Source organism: Maylandia zebra, linkage group LG2 (assembly GCF_041146795.1).
Source record: "Maylandia zebra isolate NMK-2024a linkage group LG2, Mzebra_GT3a, whole genome shotgun sequence".
Classification (NCBI taxonomy): Eukaryota; Metazoa; Chordata; class Actinopteri; order Cichliformes; family Cichlidae; genus Maylandia; species Maylandia zebra.
Window position 1 is genome coordinate 33,995,316 of NC_135168.1, and position 5,646 is coordinate 34,000,961.

General features: G+C 36.5%; 1 long non-coding RNA gene across 1 annotated transcript; it reads right to left on the reverse strand.

Moving 5' to 3' along the window:
• Positions 1–1,545: 1,545 nt before the first annotated feature.
• Positions 1,546–5,406, reverse strand: LOC112431418 (uncharacterized). The gene is made up of 5 exons (XR_013101293.1): positions 5,124–5,406; positions 4,641–4,676; positions 4,112–4,264; positions 3,663–3,750; positions 1,546–3,077 (listed from the first exon to the last, which is right to left on the reverse strand). It is a non-coding gene; the product is annotated as an uncharacterized LOC112431418 (long non-coding RNA).
• Positions 5,407–5,646: the final 240 nt, after the last annotated feature.

The window sequence follows — 5,646 nt, forward strand, 5'->3', positions numbered from 1 at the left end:
CACATTCCCTGAACGAGGCAGAGCAGGGTTGGATTAAGGTGTAGCTGAAAAATTCAACTTAAGCAAGATATTTTATTAAAAATTCCACATAATAGCACCTCGCTGCCACAGCTGCAGCGGCCACCCTAAATATTTTATCAACTATAAAAGTCAGTCAGCCGGTGGCTGGTAATGTGTTTGTTTCTTTATTCACTAAACCCAAAGGATTGCTCATAAAAAAGGAAGGAAAAACAAGATGAAATAAAAACTCAAACTAAACTTTTGAGCATCCTTTTTCATTATCTGCCAGCATTGCTGGGTTTTGGGTTTTTTTCAATTTTATAGTACAGATGAAACATATTTCATAAACAGCAGTGTACATGTTTAAAAAAAAATGCTAACAAATCCAAAGGGTGCGGGGCCACATCCATAACTCTAACTTCATGCAAATGAGCTGACAGTGAGCTGAATTTTCTGAAAGATGCACACAAAATAAAAGTAGACACAAAAAGCCATTAGCGCAGCCGACACTACAGGGTAAACAATTTTACAGTGTGTATATAACTTTATTTTAATATTTCACAATCATGCCGTGTCCTGAGGACAAAGTCTGTTTGTAGCAGAAACAGAATTTAGAAAAATGATGATGATGGTTGTCCTTCTGCATGACTCATCGTGGCCTAACACACTTTAGCACCTCTTGAAAACTGTTATGTGAATTTTTGATGGTTGCGCATTAATCATTTAGGGAAATGTCCCTCTCTTCCTGTTTGTTTGTGTGTGCGTCTTTGCCAAGGGTGCTGTTAGACCTCATTTACTGTGCAGCAGCGATATATAGTTTTTGTCCCAGAGAGAAAGTAAGTAAACAAATAAATAAATTGTCACTGAAACAAAATCCCTTCTGATTGAAGGCACAGGGTGAAGAGGAGTGGCAGTGCTGAGTAACAGGGCAGGTGCACACTGGACATCTGAAGCACTGAGAGTTTTCTCAATGAGTCCAGCAGCTCTAGAAAATCTCTTTGGTAGTCTTGCCGTAGGCTGGCCTGCCAGCTCCAGTGTGTGTGTGTGTGTGTGTTTGTGCATGTGGTGGAAACATAAGTTCATCACATACTTTGTTGACATTTCTTCTTCTTACACCAGCTTAGATTTCTGCAAACTGATCTGTTTTTTCCTCACTGAGAATTGTACAAAAACTGACCTGGACAGAAATGTCCTTCAAAGTGCTCCAGAATTTTGAGTTGTATCTAAAATGAAAACATGTATAATAATAGTACATAGTACATTGCTAAACACAAATGCAGACTGGGTGTTTTTCTCTGTATCTTTCGAAGCAGGGATTATACTCTCTGTCTATGAATAGTCATTTCTGTCAAACTTCTTTGTCTGTCACTTAGGGAATATGTAGTTGGTGCACTGTAATGTAAAGTCTCCATGGACGAGTCCATGTTGTCACAAAATCAGGGATGCAAACGTCTGCATGGAACATTAGACTAACCGTCTGATGACAAGATTTACATCATTGGGACCTGATTGGAACCTAACAGAGTTGAAGACTACACTGAAAAAAATATGTTGTTGGATTTACTTAATTCAATGGTGGACATTTGTTGCACACAGATGTTTTGCTTTGGCAGCAACTTAAACAATTGAGTTAAATTAACACAATTTATTCATGTTCAATAAACCTGTGCAATTTGTGTTGATAAAATGTGACTTAAACATGTTTTGATGAAGTAATTTGAGCTCTTGAAATATTTTAATCCTTCACAATTTTCTCACTTTATCCCAACACCATTCAATAACTTTTACCCAATACTACTTGGTCACTTAAATACTACATGTTATCTTCAAATTACATTTTGCTATTATATTCTAGTATCAAATACACAATTTTCAAATGGAGGCCTTATAACAGATTATATTGTTCTCTTCCAAGATGGTTGCTGGCATCCACCAGTAACCTTTCAAAACAAAATGTCTAATTTCACTGCATTGACAGTAGGTAAAGAATTAAACTGACATTACTCCACTACTGAATCTATATAAACCAACAGTTAAATAATGTCAGTTCTTCCGTGTTCTCTGGAATCAATCACAGCAAAGAAATTAGACTCTTTCTTTTGAAAAATGTTGGGAAAGAACAATACAAAACATTCTATTTAAGGCCTCTAACGTCAAGATTCAGTTAAACAACAATTATAACTAAACAATTTGAGGTAATGTTAGTTTCCATTAACATTAAATTAGGTTACTGAATTGGCAAACACCTTCCTATTAACATTACCCATTTTACCCCAATAACTAAAGAAATTAGCACTTGCAGGTCAAAACCTTTATTCAAGAGATGCAAAAATAACATTGATACAGTGACTGTCAAAAATTACGGCACTGATCATACTGTGACATCTTGGTTCAAAACAGCACACTTAGAAATATTCAACGTTCCTTACTTCAACTGAATGAAACTGAAAATACCATTTCACACGGCCCATATGGGATATTTAGACTGCATAACTGTTCATGCTACATCTCTTCACTAGTAAAAGAAAGAAAAAATACAAAGAGAAATTTAAAAATGCTGCCAAACAGACAGAGAACTTGTACAGAGCAAAAGGAAAAACAAACAACAACAACAACAAAAAAACGGCTCGTCCTCATGGCAGTTGCAGTGTATATAAAAATGAACCCTGCGATCTGTTCCTGGAATTGAGCTTCAAAAATGCAGCAGAACAAGTGTGAGATTTAAATGTCTTCTCACCTAGAGCTGGTCACCTCACATGCATAACAGTGAGCTTCGTTGCAGGAGCAGTTTTGTCTTAGTTGTGAGCTTTTCTTGAGAGCTGAGTTGCTTCCAACTCCATTACCACCCTTTGAATCACCTCAAAAGTGTAGCAGAGTTGTGATGGGTAACTCATATTGAAGGAATAAAAAAGGTCCAAACAGCATGGCTACTGCAAAGGTCACGTTATCCAGATCTTGAAGAACTACTATACCCTCGATGATGATGCCAACGTCAGAAAAGTCATTGCCTGGTGCATCCTCTGGAGACAGATGTTCATTGTGGTTTTCTCAATCTGTGCAGTGGCCTCAGTCAAGTCCTGGTTAAACACAAAACATTTCTTTAAGATTCCTTTTTAAACTCATCTCTTTTGAATCTACCAGTTCTAATGTTAGAGTAATTTAAACCAATGCAAGCAACATAGTAAATAGCTATAGCCAAAGAGTGGCCTGCCATGCTGCCATTCATGGTCTAACAGAGTTTCTAAGAGAGGGTGAAAAACATAATTTCAAATGCTTTACATTAGTTTTTCTTAGAAAGACACCGGCCCATCAGAAATCCAGGTTTTGTCACTCAGAAGATGTTAGAATTTAGACTTTCAGCCCCACAATTTGGTTAGCTGTTGGTCTTTTTTTTTTTTTTCAAACAAAAGCTAATGTAAATATTGGTGGGATTTTCCTTTGTTCACTAGAATGACAAATTTAAAGTTTTTTCACACTGATGTGACCCCTAATACAGGGGGGGGGGCCTCAAGGGCCGGCGGCTGAGTTCACTACCAGGCCTCATGTGAACTTCAAATTATTAAAGAGGACTACTGGTCCTAACTGGTCCAATGAGGATCAAGTGGATAACTAAATGCATTTTTAAATGTTGCAAAGCCACAATCTACTCATAAAACACTCACCATGAACTCCTGCACCAAGATGTTGCAATTGTCTTTCACACAGATGCGGAGCACTTTGATGAGACTCCCTTTGAGCATTAATGTCATCCTAAAGTATTATAACAAAGAAAACAGAGATTTGTGAACTTTTCAGTAGCACAGAAGAAAATGATCCCAGACCAAAACTTAAACCAGTCAACATGCAACACCAGCATCTACAAAGCAATATCAAAAGTTCCTGTTTGACATCAACTTTATGGATATATAGTTTCCAGAACATTTATTTTTTTAAAAAGATCAATTTTTCTCAGTGGGCCAGTAAATGCATGACGAAAATTATGGCATCCTTTCGGTGGAATCAGTACTCACAGGTAATAGTTGACTGTTTCAATGGATGCAGCATAAAAATCTTTTACTGACCTAATGCAATACATATACACTTTGTAGTTAAAGAATTTTAAAGTTCTTACTGTCATAATGGCAGCTACATCCTTTAGCTTTGTGCCCTGTTCCCCCGATCACTTTGCAAACACTTTCAGCAGACTGTCAGAGAGAAACTCAGCTCCGTCAGAAACCTTGACTGTAAAGGCATGGTTGGGATGCACTGGAATGCTGCATTTCATCTGAAATGACATAAAATTATTTTGAAATAACAGCAGGCACTGTGCTTGGTTAATAATCAGTAATGTTTTGTTGAATAAAAACTGTGTTTCCAGATCTTATGGGATTAAAAAAATCCAAAGATGTTTATTTCTGATTTGCAACCCAAGAACCCACAAGTTACAACCTCATTTTAGTTCAAGTGTGCATTAATGTGAGTCCAGTAATCACCTTTCTGACAATACATACAGGTATAAGTTAAACCTATGGCAGATTTTGGATTTCTCAGTTGTATTAATAGGGTGGTCTATTTGAGTATGCATGCACCTAATAATTATAAAAAACCTATTATAATTAAGTTACAGAAACCTTAAGCGAAAATAGAATATACTTTCTTACCATAACACCTTGAACCCACAATCCATCAGCTGACTCCTGGTGAAATGCAGAATAATGTGGTCTCTCAATGTGCATCAACAAAAACAAAAACAAAAACAAAAGGACAGCAGGTGAGGGCAGGAGGGGTAGGGATGTAAGCTAGCATAATACCGCTGATGATATTAGCTAAAGCTGTTCAATGTCCAAAATCTCACTAACACCACGGTGCAGTAAATACACAATGTAACTGAAGAGTCAGTTGACAAATCTATTCACACAGAAAACCAAATTATGTTATGAGTGCCTCGTAATTAGGTTTAATGTGATATTACGGCTCTTGTGCCAAAGACAAATTCAAATGAAAAAGCGCCAATTCTTTGATAACAGATAAAACAGCAAATAAGCTAACGGCTCTTTTTTAGCATGTTACATGGCGGCACTTTAGACGTTTAACTACATTTGGCTGAAATATGGTAAATATTAATTCAAAAAATCAAGACATACCAAAAAACGTAGAGTTGGCTGCTCGACTTGACTGAGATGGATGCATTTTTTAAACCACGATCCAAAGCCCGCGAGATGAAATCACGCGTGGTTTCACGAGATTTAACGTTGCTATCTTATTGACTTACTTCACCTGAACATGATATGAACAATTTAATACACCCTTTCTGCATATCATGTAGTTTTTACACTATATAGTTACATTTATCTTTAAAACATGAGGCAATTGTGTTAAATACATGCAAGATGCTTACATAAATCCAAGAGATGGCCAGTCCCTTTTTTTCAGTGTAGAGGCGGGAAAATTGATCCAATTATCAATAATATCAGTACCAACATTGGTATAACTATCAACAATTAGTAGCACTATAGGATCAATACTTTGTTTTTGTTCAGTATGTAAGTTCAGTATGTAGCCCACTGAATTGTGTTCAATACATTATTTTCATGGAAATGAAAAAATATTTCTCAAATATGCACCAAACCTCACACTACATGTATGAACCTTTTAATTTAAGACCCA